Below are 22,879 nucleotides of genomic sequence, written 5' to 3'. Positions count from 1 at the left end.
AAACTGAGGATTCAGAACAATTACCAAAAATTTTAATTTTTAATTATTAAGAATACTGTGACAACAAATATGATTGGTGTAAATATTTTGAAAGTTGGCCTGGCACACAGGCTGGCAGGCAGGAGGAAAATGCAATTCAATGGCACTAGGAGACTGAATATTTGCAGTCCAAAAAATTATGATTTTTATTTTTTTATATACTGTTAGAAGAATTATGATTGGTTCCACTAATTGGCTAGTTGGGCCTGGAAAACACGCTGGCAGGCAGGAGGAAAGTGCAATTCAATGACACGAGCAAACTGATTAATCACAAGCGATCAATTTGGAATTTTAAAGATTAACAATACTTTTACAACAACTAGGATTGGTGGCACTAATTGGCTAGTTTGTGCCTGGCACACAGGCTGCCAGGCAGGAGGAAACTGCAATTCAATGGCACTAGTAGACTGAATATTTGCAGTACAAACAATTATGATTTTTAATTTTTTTGATACTGTTACAAGAATTATGATTGGTGCCACTAATTGGCTAGTTGGGCCTGGCACACAGGCTGGCAGATATGAGTCGTGGATGGTAGGTAGGGCAGCAATTTAACACAGTATGCTGTGTAAGTGACAAAAACACAGGAAAATTAAGTTAGATTACACTAGCAAAATATTTTAAAATTTTAGATTTTAATATTAAAATTATGTTAAGAAGTGCAATGCACATATGAGTGGTCGCACTGGCTGGCTGCTACGTAGGGCAGCAATTAACAGCAGCATGCTGTGTAAGTCAGATAGACAGTTAGACACAGGCCTGATAGAAAATAAAATTAGATTACACTAGCATAATGATTTAAAGACTTTTTTGGGGGAATTTAAAGAAAAAGGTTAAGCACATACATATGAGTCGTGGCTGATAGCCTTGGAAGGGCAGCTATTAAAAACACTAGGCTCTGTAAGTCAGATACACACATGCCTGATAGAAAATACTATTAGATTACACTAGAAAAATGATTTAAATTATTTTTTGGGGGGGGGAATTAAAAAAAGGTTAAACACATATGAGTCATGGCTCATAGACTAGGGAGGGCAGCAAGTAAACACAGTAGGCTCTGTATGTCAGCAAAACACACAGGCCTGATAGAAAATTATATTAGATTACACTATCAAAAAAATTTAAACTTTTTTTTATATTTAAATTAAGGTGAAGAAGATATGAGTGGTGGCTGCCTGGCACAGACCAATTAACCAAAAGACTGAAAAAAAATGAGGTATATTAATGCTGAGTGAGCCGGACAGACACAGGCCTGATAGAAAATGTAATTAGATTACACTAGCAAAATTATTTATTTATTTTTATATTTAAAATAATGTTATAAACGGATATTAACACTGGTGGCTGGCACAGAGCAATGAACCAGAGTATATGCTGTGTGACACAGGCCTGATAGAAAATGAAAAAAAATTACACTAGCAAAATAATTAAAATTTTTGGTTAGTTAAATTTAAACTAATGTTGTTAGGGAGATATCAGTGGTGGCAGTAATCACAGCATATTCTGTGAGCCTTAAACACACAGGCTGAAAGCCAGGCAAATGCTAATAAAAATACGGAAAAAAAAAAAACGGCACGAAATATAGCCCTAAAAAGGGCTTTTTGGGGTGCTGTCCTTGCAGCAGAGATGAGTGGAGTCCTTCTGGACTGTAGTGGACACTAAATACACTAGCCTAGCTATGTATTTCCCTATAATGTCAGGAGCACAAACACAACACGTCCTCTCACTAAGAAAGCAAGGTCGTTATGAGTCTAAAATCGCTGCTTCCGAGTAGCTGGGAGGGTCTGTGAGGGAGTGTCTGATGTTAATTGGCTCTAATGTGTCAGACGGCTGTGACATACAGGGTCAAAGTTTCCTCAATGATGACACATAGGGGGCGGATCGAACATCGCCATGTGTTCACCCGCAGCCGCGAACGCGAACAAGCTATGTTTGCTGTGAACCGTTTGCGGGCGAACAGTTCGGGACATCACTAACCATAACACCTTTTTTCATGTGGCCTCAGAATCTCCTAGGTGTGTTATGGCAAAGCTTAGTCGTGACTGCATGTGTCCAGTCTTGAGGAGTGTTTTTTTTCTTGCAACCCTCCCATACAATTTGTGATATTGTTGTCACATGCACACAATGATCACTCTTTGTCATAAATTTCTGCAACTGCTTCAGAGTTGCTGTGGGCCTCTTGGTAGCCTCTCTGATCAGTTTCCTCCTGGTTCTTTCATCTAGTTTGGAGCAATGTCCTGATCCAGAGAGGGTCTTTGTTGTACCAAATACCTTCCATTTCTTAAAAATAGACTTCACTTTGCTTCTAGACATTGATAAAGCCTTTGATATTTTCTTGTATCCATCTCCTGTCCAAAACTTAATCCTGGAGATTTTTTTCAGTTGCATTAAAAGGGACTGAGATGCTCCAGGAAAGCTCTTTTTATGCTGAGCTAATCAATATGCCAACAGCTGATCACAGTTGAAGGTCAAATGGCTTTGTGTGTGCCGTTGAGAAGGTGATTAGCTACATTGAGTTTACAAGTCATTTTCGGAGGGGGTAATCTTTTTTCCAACTCAGTGATTCTGTTTTTAAATTGTGTTTATTTTTGCCTGACATGTTGGTGTTGCATCTTTCACTTGGATGTTATAAGTTGCACTGAGTTATTACAACTGGATAAACAAAAACTGTGTCTTTCTTTATTTCAGGCTGCAAAGCAACAAAATGTGACTACTTTCAAGGGGGGTGATTCTTTTTTTTTTTTGAAAATTTTTTTTTTTTTATTGAGGATTAAGCAGTACAGCAGGTGTCACAACGCAGGTGGCTAAAGAAAATGTACATATATGCAAACATTATATTGTTGTAATGACATAGTAAATATAGCTGTTGATGGGAGTACAGATCATATAAATCAGGCATATCAAGCATGAAATAAAATATCTACGACATAAACCTCATTTTTAATTATTTTGAATAAGAATATAAACCTCATTTTTAAATAGTGTGAACAGACTGTAGACACAGGGGCAAACTAGTACTTCAGTATTATCAATTAACTTAACTTTCTAGGGACTTCATAAAGTCAGTTTAGGAATCATCTCCTATAAGGATTTCAATTTTCACCTAGAGGATGATGAGAAGAGCAGATATTGAACAGATGAACAAAGAGAAATCAGAATAAAACACTAAAGACCAACTGATTCAGTTCAGACAATTTAATGGGTGTCTTATAGGTTTGAGCCGAGTGTATCAGTATTAATCAGGTGAGGTTTTAAATACTCTATCAGGTATGGTGAACCACAGGATCACCAAGAGGAGAAGTGTATCTAGATACGAAACTGACTTCTCCAGTCCCCGTAAAATGGGATAACACAAATAGAATTTGCGTCCAGAAGGGGGGAGCGGAGTCTAGTAGTATAGGAACCTACTAGGAGAGAGAAAATTAACAGCTAACCTAATAAAGTAAGCTGATGGGAGCTCAGGCAAAAACAATTAAGGGCTATCAGTTTTGCTCTTGGGAAAATATATACATACATAACAGAGCGAGCATGATGTGTAATTTTACAGCCCAGTACTAACAATGCACATAGACAGGATGCATAAAACAGTAAATGGTGTAGTAGACTCTAGCTTTATGCATTTTCTACACAGATCATATGTGCATAAAAATTCCCAGTGACTTATCTGGAATCTATAACCTATCATCTGTTTATCACAAACAAAACAGGTTAGGAATGTAGTGTACCGTCCTAAACCCGGGGAACAAACCTCTTAAATCTCAGTGGATAGGATAACGTACATAACATTGAATCAGGGAGCTAGAAATACACATAGAACACACATATACATATAAAGTATAGCAAAATGTTATTGCAATCATGCCTCACCGGCCGCTGGGGGCACGTCGCAATGATCAAGAAAAATAGCAGTGTTAAAGGATTTCTCAAATAAGGTATAGTACAGTGTGAATAATCATTGATAGACTAGAACTAATTTCCTTCTATCCTAAAAAAAACAAAAAAAAAAAAAAAAACTTAATAGCTCTTCTGAGACAGAATCTAGATGTGTAACATAGCTATCCCTACTGAATCATTATAAACATTTTGATTATAGTACAGATACATCATATATGTAATTAACATGTATACAGGCGTATGACTACATGAAATATCAAATGAACTTGAGGTATAGTAGCAAGCAAAAAACATTAACTCACACTTGCAATATAAAGCTGTATATCGTTCCTGAAAGGAGAATACCTTCATGAACCATGAAAAGTATATCCCAGAATAAATAGCTACTGCTATAATATGTAAGAAAATATGTGAGAGATATTTTATACATTGAACCAGAATTGGAACTGGGCAAGTACATTGCAATAAATACTTATAATCTAAGCTTTCTAAAGATCTAGAATATATATGCCCACAACTGTAGATCTGTGTATGCTAGATACTGTTATAAAAATAGAACACTGCGCTCCCAAAACATAGAGGCTATTATAATGCAATGAATTCTTAATCATAAAACATAAACTTGTGTACCTCCACCGGGATGTTTATCGAACCCAATGAGCCTAAAGTAGCGAATCTCACAGTCGAAAAACACACTAGGTCAAATTCCTCATAAAAGTACATAACCCATACATTTGCACAAGCAAAGTTACATTCATAAAAATAAGCATCTGGAAGTTTAGAGGCAAGTAAGCCAGATATGTCTATTTTAGTATTTAAGTTGGAGTGGCATCTATAATAGGAAATAACAGTAGTTAGACCCTACATAAAATATGGTTGAACAATAACTGTAAAAAACAGCAGAGTGTGAAGTAAAAACACATAAAAATAGTATGGAGAACCTGACTGTGTCAATCAGCCCTTGTAAGACAAAGTTTAGGCAAGGAACTTTAGCTGAAAGAGAAGGGAATCCAACAGGCTCCTCAGAGATAGCATGCATAACTAACAATATATGAAGATATAAACCATGTCCATATAATATGGTTATAACAGTCGAACAAGGGCACCAATAAAGTTGTATTATAAGTCTAAGGCAGGTTGACCGTTGTCACTCACAGTCTCATCGGGTATTTCTTTGTAGCCTGGGTGAAAATGTAGTGATGAGGTAAGCCAGAAAAAAGAAATCTTCACCTCACTCCAGAACGCAAGGCCGGAGGTTCTCTCTGAGCAATCCGCAACGGCAGTCTGCTCGCAACCATGTTCATCAGCCAAGGCTCCATAGGCAAAGCTGGACCTGCCAGCAAACGAACGTGTAGCAACCCTGACTGGGGCAATCCTCTCACAACAGGCACCGGTATATTCACAAACCCCTCATATGCCACACGTTTATCCGGCGTATAATCACATGCTAAATTTCCCACGGGGCCATGAGACTAAGATTTCCCCTGCTGGACTCCAACCTGCGCTTCTAGATATAGGGGGCTGTGATCGGCAGTGCAGCTATGAGTAGCTGTATCAGACCAACCATAAGCTGTAGTCGCGGGATAACGAGATGGCCATGGTGCCTGTTCTCCAGCTCTTGTGTTTCTGGTAACAACTGAAAGCATCGGTCTCTTACTGTTAGGGCTCTGTTCCATGTTAGGCAGGTTCGGTGTAACGCTCCAGCTCTGCAGACCATGCTGGGTATCGGTGATAGGGCCTCCTTGATGTACGCCCGAGAATGCTAGGACCATTGTCTTCTCAAGTTCACCAAAAGAGCGGCGTAGCACTGTATATATATTTTCCTCCCATCTGAGAACCGCATCCATTGTATCTCCTGCAGGCATGTCTCAAATAAATCAAGGCTCAGTCCACAAAGATGGCTTCCTCAGAGCAGTCTTATTGCCTCGTGGTAAAAAAAAAACCGGCTAGTCTGATAGCGTGTTTAAAAGGAGCTCCCAAAATGTCAAACATGGTAGGGTTAACCCTTAGATAGGGTTCTATAACATTATTCTTGAGTTGTTCAGTAATTTAGGCAAAAAGTCCCCAAAATCAATATTAAAACCAGGAGCTCCTGTTATGTGCGTCTGTACCCTTCAGTAGTCAGCTCCGCCCCCCCGGGGATGATTCTTTTTAATACCAACTGTAAATATATATAAGTAGGAAGCTACAGCAGTAACTTAACAGCCGAGAGCTGTTGTTCATGAGCTCCAGGAATCTGCCTACATATGGAATTGAAGTACGATTGGTGCTCTGGTTCCATATGAGGATAGATGCCAGATAGTTAGAGACGGTGACACTGTAACAATCATCTCCTGGTGCCGGTGGTAGGTTTGGTAGGGAATCTTAGAGATGAGTGGGTGGTCCAGTGGGGAGGGAGGAGGTAGTAGGAAGTCCCTACACTGCGCTGGGGGGAATAAAGGGAGAGGGAGGGAAAAAAAGTGGGGTGGGGGATGGTGGATCCCTAATTAATGATCGTGGAAGGTGGAGAGACCTCTACACTACAGAAACTTAAAATAAATAAATAAATGTAAAGTTTTTTTTGTAGGTACTGGCAGACAGACATCACTAAGGGCCTAGTGCACGCCTGAAATGTTGTACATTTTATTCCTTGGACCCAATAATGAGGAAATAATGGTCTGTTTTAAAAATTGGAGGCTGGAATATAATGTTTGATTTGGTTGCACATAATCCATATATGCCAATCTTCATTGGTTCCCCAGATGTGTTCAGCTAGCTCCTAGTACTGCATAGCTTTTCATTGAACAAAGGATACCAAGAGAATAAAGCAAATTTGATAATAGAAGTAAATTGGTAACTTGTTTAAAATGTCATGCTCTATAATATTTAATGAAAGAAAAATCTGGGGTTTCATGTTCTTTTAACCCCTTATTTATCCCATACTGTCGATTTTCACATTAATAATCTAAAGAGTATATTAAGTTGATATATTTATGAAACAATTAACCTAATGTCCTTTTTTGCCTGTTGCATATTGCCAGCTCGCTTAGATTATGGTGATGTCACTACTCACTGTAAAAAGGTCAGAGTTTGAAAGGTGTTCATGCAAAACTGATATTCATGGTACAGTTTAACAACTTGAAATGACAAGCTGGATAAATGAGTCTCACCAATAAAGTTTATTGAAGCCAGGGTTGCTAGTGAGATATGTACTGTATATATGACTAATGACTATTAATGAAACGTCCTCAAATCATATTTTAAGAATATTTAGCAATTTTTCAGCAAAATGACTTTGACTTACTGCAGATAAAATCATCTTGCCTAGCACATTCTTGTCACTTGCTCTTTCTCAAGATAATTAGTGCATATTAGTCAGGGATCTGTTAATAGGCAAATGAACCACGCATGGGAGACCCATACTGTCAACATTTATCATCATATTTGAAGAGATAACTGTCTTTAAATATTTTTATTGCTGAGGCTTAATTAAAGGGACACTGAACCCATTTTTTTTCTTTTGTGATTCAGATAGAGCATGCAATTTTAAGCAACTTTCTAATTTACTCCTATTATCAATTTTTCTTCGTTCTCTTGCTTTCTTTATTTGAAAAAGAAGACATCTAAGCTATTTTTTTGGTTCAGTACCATGGAAAGCACTTGTTTATTGGTGGATGCATTTATCCACCAATCAGCAAGAACAACCCAGGTTGTTCACCAAAAATGGTCCGGCATCTAAACTTACATTCTTGCATTTCAAATAAAGATACCAAGAGAATGAAGACAATTTGATAATAGGAGTAATTTAGAAAGTTGCTTAAAATTGCATGCTCTATCTGAATCCCAAAAGAAAAAAATTAGGTTCAGTGTCCTTTTAATAACAGGCGTTAGAAGCAGAGTTAAAACTGAGATGAATCCAAATACATAATATAATATTTGTTAAATTGTATGAGTCAGAATAAGATTCTATAGAACTAGAATCCCTCACATGTTGGATTTAGTACACTTTCCATAAAAAGTAATATTTTTTTTTTATTAAAGGGACAGTCTACACCAGAATTTTTATTGTTTTAAAATATAGATAATCCTTTTATTACCCATTCCCCAGTTTTGCATAACCATCACAGTTATATTAATATACTTTTAACCTCTGTGATTATCTTGTATCTAAGCCTCTGCAAACTGCCCCTTTTTCAGTTATTTTGACAGACTTGCAGTTTAGCCAATCAGTGCCTGCTCCCAGATAACTTCACGTGCACGAGCACAGTGTTATCTATATGAAATACGTGAACTAACACCCTCTAGTGGTGAAAAACTTAAAATGCAATCTGAAAAGAGGTGGGCTTCAAGGTCTAAGAAATTAGCATATGAACCTCCTAGGTTAAGCTTTCAATTAAGAATACCAAGAGAACAAAGCAAAATTGGTGATAAAAGTAAATTGGAAAATTGTTTAAAATTACATGCTCTATCTGAATCATGAAAGTTTATTTTGGCCTAGACTGTCCCTTTAAGTAAATAAATAATTACAAATGCCTTCTACTGCATTTATACACAACCTCACTAGTAAACCTGGGAAAAAAAGTAATTGTTATTTATTTGAAAAAACAAATTGAAGTTGAAATTTTGATGGTAGTCATTCATTACGCGTCAAACCAAGTAAACAAATACCACATTTATATAACAGATAGAGAAGAAAATTGATGAATAAATAAACACTTTAATGGAGGTTGTGTTTGTTTATTTGTTGTTGTGTAAATAATGAATACCGGCACGGGGCCACATTACAAGTGGAGCACAAACGTTTGTGTCAGAGTGCTAAGGGGTTTATCGCAGGGGTTTGCGCTCCTTGGGTTTACCGCTCGTATTGTGAGTTGAAAGTAATTGTGATCGTTTGAGTGCAATCACGATTTACACTAGAATGATTACCGTGACTTCAGAGCTCTGGGCAACTGTTTTTGCGAAATAAAAAAGTGTCCCAAAACACATAAAAAATGCATTACAAAGTACAGTTACACTCATAATAACACTAATAAAAATCACAAAAAAAATTGCACACAAAAGTTATCTTCAGAAGGTTTTCTTGACTGAGCACGTTGCAGTCTTTGAAGAAGAGAGGTGTTGAGCTGAGCAACCACACAGGAGGGAGGTATGATGTGTTCCATAGGAGCTTCAGAAGAGTCATTAGACTGAGAAAACTGACGAAAAGGGCATCAGCCTTTTTATTTTTAGTCCCAGTAAGGTAAGAGACAATACAGTTAAAACAGGAAAAGAATAAAGCCCATCTGGCCTGTCGAGGATTGAGTCGATGAGCAGTCTCTAAGTGCGTCAGGTTCTTGTGATCCGTGAGAATCTGAATGGGGTTGGTAGTACCCTCTAGCCAGTGATGCCATTTAGTAAGGGCCATCTTGATGGCTAGGAGTTCATGATTTCCAACGCTGTAATTCCTCTCTGCAGGAGAAAACCGCTTAGAGAAAAAGGCCACAGGATGCAACTTGGAGGTTGAAGGGTCTCTTTAGGTTAAGACTGCACCTCCTGCTCCTGTTTCAGAGGCATCAACCTCTAAGGTGAACTGTAAATCAGGATCAGGATGATGTAACACAGGAGCAGTACCAAAGGCCATCTTCAGACGAGAGAAGGCGTTCACAGCTACTGGAGGCCAATTCTTACAGTCTGTTCCATTTAGTCAGCTCAGTTAGTGGGGCAACAATCTTGGAGAAATTCTTTATAAACTTGCAATAATAGTTGGAAAACCCCAAGAATCTCTGTCACTCCTTCAATGTGGTGGGCTGAGGCCATTCCATAACTGCTGTTAGCTTAGTGGGATCCATGGTGAAACCTTCTTTAGAGATGACATATCCGAGGAATTGAATCTGGACTTGATCGAATTCACATTTCTCCAACTTGGCTACCAGAGAATTTTCTCTGAGACGAAGAAGCACCTGTTTCACATGCTCATGATGCTTTTCCAGGGTGGCGGAGAATATGAGGATCTCATCCAAATAGAGGATGACAGTATGATTAAAGGGACAGTCTAGTCAAAATTAAACTTTCATTATTCAGATAGGACTTTTAATCAACTTTCCAATTTTCTTTTATCATCAAATTTGCTTTGTTCTCTTGGTATTCTTAGTTGAAATGAAACCTAGGTAGGCTCATATGCTAATTTCTAAGCCCTTGAGGGTTGCCTCTTATTACATGCTTTTTAAATTGCTTTTCACTGAAAGTACATGTGGGCTATATAGATAACACTGTGTTAACGCCAAGGGAGTTATTTAAGATTTAGCACAACACAATGCTTAATGCAAGTCAACAGATAATAAACAGTCACAGTCATGTGACCAGGGGGCTGGAAGAAGGTTCTTAGATACAAGGTAATCACAGAGGTAAAAAGTATATTAATATAACTGTGTTAGTTATGCAAATCTAGGGAATGGGTAATAAAGGGATTATGTATATTTTCTAAAACAATAAAAATTCAATTGTAGACTGTCCATTTAAGGATGTCACAGAATACATCATTGATGAATGCTTGAAAGACAGCAGGGGCATTGCACAGCCCAAAAGGCATTACAAGGTACTCATAGTGCCTCCCCTGGCCAATGTATGTAATAACAGCCTTTTTTACAAATTAAAAAATAAAAAAATTAGATCTTTTTTTTTTTCATATATATATATTTTTTAAATATAAAAAAGGTGACCCCCCTACCCCCCCACCCCTCCACCAAAATCAGGACTTGTGTTTTAATGTGTACTCATAAATTAATTAGCTTATAAAACGTAATACATCAATACATTCATATTGCGCAAGACAAGGCCAGCCAGCTGTATTGACTACTGTGGAAGTGTATGGGACGCTGAGAGACTGCCACCAAGAGGAGAAAAGGTGCTAATGCAGTGCTCTCCAATGCGCCCCATACGCTTCCACTGGAGGGTTGACTGTCAAAGCCTCCGTCCGGACTCAGCCCTGGCCGCCTCTCAGAGTCTCACTCTCAGCCAATCACTGGGTCTGGCTGTCTCTGAGTGCCGGGCGGGAAGGAAATAGAATCCTTCCGCGTGTCACGTGCGGTCACGTGTCAGAGCACTGCAGCTCAACTCAGAGACGGAGTCAGACGTGGTGGGTGTCAGAGTGTCGAACTAAAGTTCAGTGAACGTTGTCGTTTTAGCAACCAGAGCGGATAACATCTTTTTTAGGTAGGTGGCCGTGGCGGCACTCGGGCACTAACAGTTGAACTTGATAAATAATTGATACGGCAGCAAAAAAAAAGGTTTTATAGTGACTGAGCCTGCTCAGCCTGGGCCAATCTTGATTCTTTTCTATTATTTTAGCCTCCATTCTTTAGGTAGGTGGCTGGCGGCACTTGAAGTTAGTTGACTAACTTAATTATTTATATTTTATCATTCTTCATATAATATATTGATTTGAATTGAATTTGAATTGATGAATAAAATTAAATTAAAAAAAACTGTACTGCCAGTAGTAGTCTGACTGACTTATAGTGACTAGTGACTGAGGCTGCCATAATTGAATGACGCATTCTTTTTTTAGGTAGGTGGCGGCTGGCGGCACTTGATGAATTTAGTTTATTTATAACAGGGACAATTATTTGTCACAGACAGTAGTAAGTAAATGATTGTTTGTCCCAGTACAATCCAATAGAAATATTACTGAGAATTTGGGATCTATCATGTACTTGTATGTTTGCATATTTTGTTTGAAAAGTCACTAGTCAGGAAATGTATAATTATATTTCCAAAATACTTACATAAGCCATACTTATAAAAGTTTAGTAAACTTACATTTATCAGAATTAGATTCCTAGTCACTTTTTACATTGGCTATATTGTATTTTAGTGCTGCTTTATAGCACTTTTAAATTGCTGTGTTTTCTTTTTATTCTTCTTCTTATTTTTACAATTTCTCTTAATACTGCACTTCACTTTATTGTCTATCATGGTGTCTGCAGCACTTTAGTTATTCCATAACTGTCATTTCTATCACAAGATTCACAATATCCCCATGTTTCATTCCTGTTTCCCTCATTATTTGCCTATTTCCCTCTCATTTATTTTGCTCCTCATTGCTTTGCCATATTTCCCTATCCTAATCCTTCCATGTCTGTATTTCAGTTTTCTATTCTAATCTCCTTCCCTCTATTTACTCTTCTTTCCCTCCTTTGTGTAATGTGTATATAATATAATATATTATTGATGATTAAAATTAAATACAAAAAAAACTGCTCTGACTGACTTATAGTGAGTGACTGAGGCTGCCAATCTATTCTATTAGCGCATTTTTTATTTTAGGTAGGTGGCTGGCGGGCTGGCGGCACTTGAGTGACTTATATATAATTATATAATATATTTATTAAAAAAAATTAAATACAAAAAAACTGCTCTTAGTGACTGAGCCATCTATTTTAGCGCATCTTTTTTAGCTAGGTGGCGGCACTTGATATTTTTCTTGGATAATTAAATTCAGCAGTGAGTGTCAGTGAAAATTGCTGAATGAATGATGAACATTTATTATAATATATTTATTAAATACAAAACTGCTCTTATAGTGACTGTCTGAGCCTGAGCCTCGAAGTGTTGTTGACTTGATTTAGATTAGGATAAGAGTAGGACAGGACTACTATGAAGGAGTTGTTGTGTACTTTTACTTTGCTGCGTCACAGAACAGAGAACAACAGGAGAATGATCATTGGATTTGGCAGTGGAAGCAGCATGTGTGAGAAATATCAGGGAATATAAATAGGATTATGCAGCAGTAGGCACCAAAAGTATGTATTTTTCTTTTATTTAATCACTTTCATGCAAAAATACAATTTTTTACTTGAATTGACAATGTCATACATACTTTTGGTGCCTACTGCTGCCTAATCCTATTTATATTCCCTGATATTTCTCACACATGTTTGAAATTACATTGCAACAGTCACACCCCAAAAAAGTAGATCCATGATCTCATAGAATCATGGGCATTGTGAATATAGATTTAATACTATTAACAATAAATATATACTCTGTCTCTGGATGAGCATTTTGGTCTTAGTATCATGAGACAGGTAATTATTGGTTTAGGATTTAGAATTGCCACTGTGGTTAAAGGACCAGTCAATACAGTAGATTTGCATAATCAAGAAATGCATGATAATAAGATAATGCAATAGCACTTAGTCTGAACTTCAAATGAGTAGTAGATTTTTTTAAAATAAATTGCAAAGTTATGTCTGTTTCCAATCCCCCTGTATCATGTGACAGCCATCAGCCAATCACAAATGCATATACGTATATGCTGTGAATTCTTGCACATGCTCAGTAGGAGCTGGTGACTCAAACAGTGTAAATATAAAAAGACTGTGCACTTTTTGTTAATGGAAGTAAATTGGAAAGTTGTTTTAAATTGCATGCTCTATCTGAATCATGAAGTTTAAATTTGACTTGAGTGTCCCTTTAAAGGGACAGTCTACCATAGAATTGTTATTGTTTTAAAAGATAGATAATCCCTTTATTACCCATTCCCCAGTTTTGCATAACCAACACAGTTATATTAATGTACTTTTTACCTCTGTGTTTACCTTGTATCTAGGTTCTTCCAGCCCCCTGATCACATGACTGTGACTGTTTATTATCTATTGTCTTAAATTTAGCATTGTTTTGTGCTAAATCTTAAATAACCCCCTGTGCCTGAACACAGTGTTATCTATATAGCCCACGTGTACTTTCTGTCTCTTTGTGTTGAAAAGAGATTTAAAAAGCATGTGATAAGAGGCAGCCCTCAAAGGCTTTGAAATTAGCATATGAGTCTACCTATGTTTAGTTTAAACTAAGAATACCAAGAGAAAAAAGCAAATTTGATGATAAAAGTAAATTGGAAAGTCAATTAAAATTAAAAGTCCTATCTGAATAATGAAAGTTTACTTTATACTTGACTGTCCCTTTAATAGAGCCCAGGGACAGCAATAATATACCAGATTTGTTGACCAGAAATTTACAATCCTGTTTAGGAACCAGATAGTGGAAAGTGACACAAGTCAGGGAACACTTTTGCAGTGCACAGGTGTCAAACCTTAACAAACAATAAAAACGTCCACATCAAAAGTAGAGCAGAACAGAATAGCCCTCTGTCATTGTTTTTGTTACACTGATTTTGATTTAACATATTACAGTGAATAAAAAGAAGTACTTAAATATTATGTATAGTACATTACTTTGTAATGTATTATTAACTGGGGATTGTCAAGTATTAGTCGGTGGTCAGATGTAAAGAGAATTTTGTGACTATTTTCTCCTCACCATTTTTCATTCAAATGTATTAATCTAGACGGAGAATACAAAATCTCATTAAAGTTGTCAGGGTTGTAATCCATCAGTAAGTAATGCAGTTTTTGACCATTCTACCTACATATTTCATACCACTGATATTTATTTTATATAAGGTCTTAAAGGGACACTGTACCCGTTTTTTTCTTTCTTGATTCAGATAGAGCATGCAATTTAAAATAACTTTCTAATTGTCTCCTATTATCACTTTTTCTTAATTCTCTTGCTATCTTTATTTGAAAAGCAAGAATATAAGTTTAGAAGCCGTCCCATTTTTGGTTCAATACCTGGGTTGTACTTTCTGATTTGTGGCTAAATGCACCCACCAATAAGCAAGCACTATCCAGGGTGCTGAACCAAAAAATGGCTGTCTCCATAAATTAGATGCCTTCTTTTTCAAAAAAAGATAGCAAGAAAACAAACAAAATTTCATAATTTTTATTAGTATTGTACATTACATTGCCAGGTTGCCTATATTCTGCTGCTTGAGAATATCATCGAATAAAAAATTACTTTAAAACCAATAGAATGTTTAATTCGAATTAGATTTTATATCTATTGCAACTGTTATGCAACATTAATCTACACCTGCCTGAGCAACGCAAGATGCAATATTAGCACCATATTATGCTGAACGTCAGGGAGACTTAATACCAGACGAATCTCTTCAAAGATTTTATTTCTTTTGTGGATTTGCTATTAAACCATGCAGAGAGAAGTTAAACACATCATCAAAACTGCTCACCTGATGTGTGCAGCTAGCTCCTAGTTGTGCATTTCTGTTCGTTCAATAAAGGATACTAACAGAATGAAGCAAATGTTATAAAATTAATTGTGACGTTGTTTAGCATTGCTGCTCAGTCTGAATCATGAGCATACATGACTGTGTTTTGTGTCTTTTTAAGACTATACTAATATGTTATTCTTTAGCAACCAAAAAGAAATGTCTTGTAATAACAAGTAGTTTATTGTCCCTTTAATGGCAGATACCTTCTTTGGTATTAATAAAGTTTTGAGGGTTGAAAGCTAGGTTTGTGTGTTTTTCTTTACCCCATAATGAGGTTATTTTTAAAAAATATTAATGAGTAATTGTGACAGAGATATGTGTAAAGGAAAAAAAATATTTTTGTGGTGGTTTTGACGTTAGTGAAAATATATCTACTGAAACCTGTACGTTCCCACTAACCAAACTCATCTGCTATTGTATGTGACAGTCTACATATGTTTATCCATGTTAGTGTTTCTTAATGTAGTTTATTCAAATTCCTTTTGACCTTGACCTCGTTTTGATGTGCCAGTTGTTGCGCATTCGCGTAGATAGTTATTCAGGATCTGACTGCAGTTTAAAAGATATCAGCTCCCATATCGCAATAAGGACAGGGCTACACTACACAGAGCATATCTAGATGTTCATTATGCAAGAAAGCAAGTAAGTTGTTTGTTGTTTTTTACACAATATGTTTATTTTTAGATTTACTTAACTCTAGTTCTCTCCTTCTGATTTCTCTAATTTTTTTCTCTGTTTCCAGGTGTTCAGTATTCTAATTTTTGGAAAATGGAAAACACTATATCCAACCTTAGAAATTTCTCAGGATTGGACTTCCCCTCAAAAATTGAAGTAATAAATAAAGGAAAACCAATGTCTGAGCTGAAGGACTTACTTCAAAAAGACAAAACGATGACACGTATATTCCAAATTGAATGGTATCAAAGGAAAGAATGGCTGTGTGGCTGTGCTACAAAGAATCGCCTATACTGCTTTCTGTGTATTTTATTCTCCACTACAGATAATGTTTGGACAAATACTGGATTTGGAGATTTAAAAAATCTATCAAGGGGCACTAACAAACATGAGAAATCGACCAGTCACATTCAAAACCAATTTGCTTGGAAAACCTTTGGATCAGCGAGAAGGATAGATACTTCTTTAAATGAACAGCGGAGATTAGATATCATCAACCACAATGCGAAAGTGACTGAAAACCGTGAGATTTTAAAAAACCTTATTCAAGCAACCTTCTATCTAGGCAAACAGGAAATAGCATTCCGTGGTAACGAGGAGGGTGCAAAGTCCTCTAATCGTGGCAACTATGTGGAGCTATTGCATATGTTTGCATGGAAAGATGCAACTTTTGCAAGACATTTGCAAACATCCACTGTGTTTTCTGGATGTTCAATTAGAATCCAGAATGACTTAATCGAAGCAGTAGCTGATATAGTAAGAGATGATATAAGAAAGAAGATTAATGCAGCCCCCTTTGTTGCTGTTGAAGTAGACGAGACAACCGATGTTACAAACATAACACAAATCTCTGTAATTTTGCGTTATGTGGCTAAAAGTGAGCTGAACAGTGAGATAATTGTGAAGGAGGCGTTCTTAGGATTTGATGAAGTGGTTGACAGACGAGCACCAGCTATTGCAGACTATGTATTGGGAGTGTTGGAGAAATATAATTGTCTTGAAAAGCTGGTAGCTCAGACTTACGACGGAGCCTCTGTGATGGCATCAGCTATTAATGGGGTGCAAGCAAAGATAAATGAAAAAGTACCTGAAGCAACTTTTATTCATTGTTATGCACACAAGTTAAACCTGGTGCTCTCTAATTCAGCGAAATCTATAGAAGAGTGTAAAGTATTTTTTTCTACACTTGAGGGAATGGCCACGTTTTTCAGTAAATCGACAAAGCGCACCCACCTACTGGACGATATGGTGAAGAGACGTTTACCGAGAGCAGCACCCACCAGATGGAGTTCAAATTCCAGACTAGTGCAGACGGTCAACATGTATCAAAGTGATATACGTGCTATGTTCCTGTTTCTCAGAGAAAATCCAGATGGTTGTGATCATGAGACCTTGATGATGTCTGAAGGATATTACTTCTTTCTGAATAAAGCATCAACCTGCTTCTTGCTTATGATATATGAGGCCATTTTCATACAAACTGACGCACTCTTTCGATTGCTGCAGAGTAAAGTGATGGATGTTGGATTCTGCTGTCGGAGAATTGCTGATACCATGAAATTTCTTGAAAATCACAGACAAGAGTTTGACAATTTGTATGGTACATTTGAGGCGGATTGCATCAGAATGGGGCTGACAGACAATGTAAGGAGTAAACAGCCAATAAAAGATGTGAGGAGAAGGTTGTTTTACAACATTATGGACAATGTAAACGTACAAATGAAAGCTCAGTTTGACCATTTTGCTGAGCTAGAATTCCTTTGTTTGGTCGATTGCACTAAATTGCTAGAGATGTCCAAACATATTGATGACCAAAAACTGCAGAGCCTATCAAGATATGGCAAATACTTTGACTTAGTTCGATTAAAATCTGATCTAATTGGATTTTATAGTTCTGAAATGGTGAGAAATGATTGCAAATCACCTACAGATCTACTCAACTTTTTGGCCAACAACGATCTCATGAAGACTGTTCCAGAAGCAGTGAAATTATTGAAGCTGGTTCTCACGATACCAGCTACAACGGCCTCTGTTGAGAGGTCCTTCTCTGCTTTAAAGCGCATAAAAACACATAGCAGGAATCGGACCAGTCAAGGACGACTTTCCTCTTTGGCTGTTTTAGCAATTGAGAGAGAAAGACTGGTACAGTTGCATGAAAAAAACTGTGAAGATTTTCTTAATAAAGTTATTGAAAATTTTGTTAAAAAAGATAGAAGGATTGACCTTGTCTACAAATGAGGGAAAAGACCAGTCACAGTAAAAAAGTTTTGATTGTTAATATGTTAATATTTGTTAGATGTTTTATAATATAAGTTATTAAAGACCTATTTTAAACATAACAAAATGTTTTTTTCTTTTCTCTAAAGTTAATTTGCAATACCATATTCTGGTATTGCAATATATGATCAAACTTTAAAAAAATGCTTTATTCTCAAGGTCAACAGATTGCAGTTGAACTGGTGCTTTAGTGCAATGTTTCTTAACCGTGGCCCTCAAGTAGCCACAACAGACCAGGTTTTCATTATAGATGAACCAGTGCACAATTGAAGTGCTCAGCTTAGCAGCAGTAATACCATGGATGGATTGTTTTCTAACCTGCTATCAACCATCAGCTGATTATTTCCCCAATGCAGCACTGGTTCGGCTATAATGAAAGCCTGGCCTTTTGGGGTACTGGAGGACTTCAGTTGAGAAACAATGCTTTAGTTTAAATGCCTAATTTTACATTTTAATTTCAAAGGGACTTGCAGAAAAATTTCATCATCATAGAAAGTGGAGAAATTGCTGTCTCTGAGAAGGTAAGACCATGCACTCTTACTTTTTCATTTGTATAAATAGTGACCTTGTTGTCCTTCACTACGGTCTTTACTTTGTAAAATGTCCACCACAGCCTTTGTCTGTGCCTATCCCTGTTCACCAGCTGCCACTGGTTCACAACATTTTTATATTTACTGAATAATGAAGGAATCTATAAGCATAGTTTGCAGCATTGAAGTAAAAAGTATGTTTGAAACATATTTTAATGGGCCTGGATTTCTAGATCTCATAATCAGAGCAAGCATTTTGTTATCTGGCAAGAGTTTCTGTTACAATCCTTTAGACTAAAATCAGGGGGTCGATCCGATATAAAGCGTCGCCCGCAAAAGCCGGCGACGCCAATATTTGCGCGGATTTGGTATCACATATACGGCGTAACCTAGAAGTTACGCGCGTATATTTCTGCCGTCGCCCGCAGTTTTTTGGGCCATAGGCAGGTATACCAAACCAGCGCAGTTTGGTATCCAATATGCAGCGTAAGGACTTACGTGGCGAAAATGGAGAAAACTTACTCCATTTTCACCTCGCCACAAAAAGCAGCCGTAAGAAGCCTTACGCTGACTATTGGAGCCCCGTAACTCCCTAAACTAACTAGAAAATAAACCTAACACCTAACGCATGCGCAATGTCTATCTCCCTGTCAACCGCGATCTGCTAAAATAAACCTAACGCATGCGCAATGTCTATCTACCTGTCAACCGCGATCCCCCCCCCGAAATCCCTAATAAAGTTATTACCCCCTAAACCGCCGCTCCCGGACCCCGCCGCCATCTACATAAACTAACCCCCTACTGTGAGCCTCTAAAACCGCCGCCATCTACCTTATCTATCCCCTAATCTGACCCCTTACACCGCCGCCACCTATATAAAAATGATTAACCCCTAATGTAAGCCCCTTACACCGCCGCCATCTCTATTAAAATGATTAACCCCTAATTTAATCTACCTACCCCGCCGCCAGCTATATTATCTATATTAACCCTAAGTATATTATAGTTAATATAGGTATTACATTATATATATTAACTATATTAACCCTAATTATATTAGGGTTAATATAGTTAATATAGTTACTATAGTATTTATATTAACTATATTAACTCTATCTAACCCTAACTAAATTTATATTAAATTAATCTAATTCATTTATAAACTAAAATGTTCCTATTTAAATCTAAATACTTACCTATAAAATAAACCCTAAGATAGCTACAATATAATTAATAATTACATTGTAGCTATGTTAGGGTTAATATTTATTTTACAGGTAAATTGTTAATTATTTTAACTAGGTATAATAGCTATTAAATAGTTATTAACTATTTAATATCTACCTAGTTAAAATAATTACCCAATTACCTGTAAAATAAATCCTAACCTAAGTTACAAATACACCTACACTATCAATAAATTTAATAAACTACTAACATCTATCTAAAAATACAATTAAATTAACTAAACTAAATTACAAAAAAAAACAAACACTAAATTACAAAAAATAAAAAAAAGATTACAAGATATTTAAGCTAATTACACCTATTCTAAGCCCCCTAATAAAATAATAAACCCCCAAAATAAAAAAAATTCCCTGCCCTATTCTAAATTCAACAAATTTCAAAGCTCTTTACCTTACCAGCCCTTAAAAGGGCCTTTTGTGGGGCATGCCCCAAAGAATTCAGCTCTTTTGCATACAAGAAATACAATACCCCCCCCCCCATTACAACCCACCACCCACATACCCCTATTCTAAACCCACCCAAACCCCCCTTAAAAAAGCCTAACACTACCCCCCTGAAGATCTCCCTACCTTGTCTTCACCACACCGGGCCGAACTCCTGATCCGATCCGGGCGATGTCTTCCTCCAAGCGGCAAAGAAGAATTCTTCCTCCGGCGATGTCTTCCTCCAAGCGGCAAAGAAGAATTCTTCCTCCGGCGACGTCTTCCTCCAAGCGGCAGCAAAGTCTTCATTCTTCCGGCGGCATCTTCAATCTTCTTTCTTCGCTCCGCCGCCGCGGAGCATCCATCCCGGCCGACTGCTGAACTTGGAATGATGTACCTTTAAATGACGTCATCCAAGATGGCGTCCGCCGAATTCCGATTGGCTGATAGGATTCTATCAGCCAATCGGAATTAAGCTAAAAAAATCTGATTGGCTGATTGAATCAGCCAATCAGATTCAAGTTCAATCCGATTGGCTGATCCAATCAGCCAATCAGATTGAGCTCGCATTCTATTGGCTGCAAAATGGGGGGGGTATTGTATTTCTTGTATGCAAAAGAGCTGAATTCTTTGGGGCATGCCCCACAAAAGGCCCTTTTAAGGGCTGGTAAGGTAAAGAGCTTTGAAATTTGTTGAATTTAGAATAGGGCAGGGAATTTTTTTTATTTTGGGGGTTTATTATTTTATTAGGGGGCTTAGAATAGGTGTAATTAGCTTAAATATCTTGTAATCTTTTTTTTATTTTTTGTAATTTAGTGTTTGTTTTTTTTTGTAATTTAGTTTAGTTAATTTAATTGTATTTTTAGATAGATGTTAGTAGTTTATTAAATTTATTGATAGTGTAGGTGTATTTGTAACTTAGGTTAGGATTTATTTTACAGGTAATTGGGTAATTATTTTAACTAGGTAGATATTAAATAGTTAATAACTATTTAATAGCTATTATACCTAGTTAAAATAATTAACAATTTACTTGTAAAATAAATATTAACCCTAACATAGCTACAATGTAATTATTAATTATATTGTAGCTATCTTAGGGTTTATTTTATAGGTAAGTATTTAGATTTAAATAGGAACATTTTAGTTTATAAATGAATTAGATTAATTTAATATAAATTTAGTTAGGGTTAGATAGAGTTAATATAGTTAATATAAATACTATAGTAACTATATTAACTATATTAACCCTAATATAATTAGGGTTAATATAGTTAATATATATAATGTAATACCTATATTAACTATAATATACTTAGGGTTAATATAGATAATATAGCTGGCGGCAGGGTAGGTAGATTAAATTAGGGGTTAATCATTTTAATAGAGATGGCGGCGGTGTAAGGGGCTTACATTAGGGGTTAATAATATTAATATAGCTGGCGGCGGTGTTAAGGGCTCACTTTAGGGGGTTATAGATATAATATAGCTGGCGGCGGAGTACGGGAGCGGCGGTTTAGGGGTTAATAACTTTATTAGGTTGCGGCGGGGTAAAGGAGCGGCGGTTTAGGGGTTAATAGCTTTTTTATTGTTAGGCTAGTGAGGGGGGATAGCGGATAGAGGGTTAGACAGTGCGGGCTATGTTAGGGAGGCGTGTTAGACAGTGCGGGCTATGTTAGGGAGGCGTGTTAGACAGTGCGGGTGTTTTAGACTTTAGTCAGGTTTTATAGGCGCCGGCAGATTCTAACGTGGCGCAAGTCACTGGCGACGCCAGAAATTTGTACTTACGCAGATTTCTGGACATCGCTGGTTTGTGAGACTTACGGCACGTTAGCATCTGACGGCGACTTATATGGGATAGCTCGAGTTGCGAGCTGAAACTGCGGGCGACGCCGGTTCCCTCGCTTGCGCCGCAAACTGCGATCGATATCGGATCGCGCCCCAGATGTTTACTAAGTTGACCAGTTTTCCAAGACACCATTGAAAGTGAGATGAAACCCATATGTTTTCTTTCATGATTTAGAAAGAGCATGCAATTTTAAATAACGTTCCAATTTACATCTAATATCTGATTTTTTTTCATTCTTTTGATATCCTTTTTTGAAAAGCATATCTAAATATGCTTAGTAGCTACTAAGCATATTTAGATATGAATTTCAACAAAAGATATATGATTTTCTTCATTCTTTTGATATCCCTTGTTGAAAAGCATATTTAGATATGATTTTCAACAAAGGATATCTGATTTTCTTCATTCTTTTGATATCCTTTGCTGAAAAGCATATCTAAATATGCTTAGTAGCTAATTTCAACAAAGGATATCTGATTTTCTTCATTCTTTTGATATCCTTTGTTGAAAAGCATATCTAAATATGCTCAGTAGCTACTGAGCATATTTAGATATGAATTTCAACAAAGGATATCTGATTTTCTTAATTCTTTTGATATCCTTTGTTGAAAAGCATATCTAAATATGCTCAGTAGCTACTGAGCATATTTAGATATGATTTTAAATAAAGGATATCGAAAGACTGAAGAAAACCAGATATCCTTTGTTGAAATTCATATCTAAATATGCTCAGTAGCTACTGAGCATATTTAGATATGCTTTTCAACAAAGGATATCAAAAGAATGAAGAAAATCAGATATCCTTTGTTGAAATTCATATCTAAATATGCTCAGTAGATACTGATTGGTGGCTGCA

Source organism: Bombina bombina, chromosome 8, assembly GCF_027579735.1.
Source record: "Bombina bombina isolate aBomBom1 chromosome 8, aBomBom1.pri, whole genome shotgun sequence".
Lineage (NCBI taxonomy): Eukaryota > Metazoa > Chordata > Amphibia > Anura > Bombinatoridae > Bombina > Bombina bombina.
Note: the sequence above shows the minus strand (reverse complement) of the source record.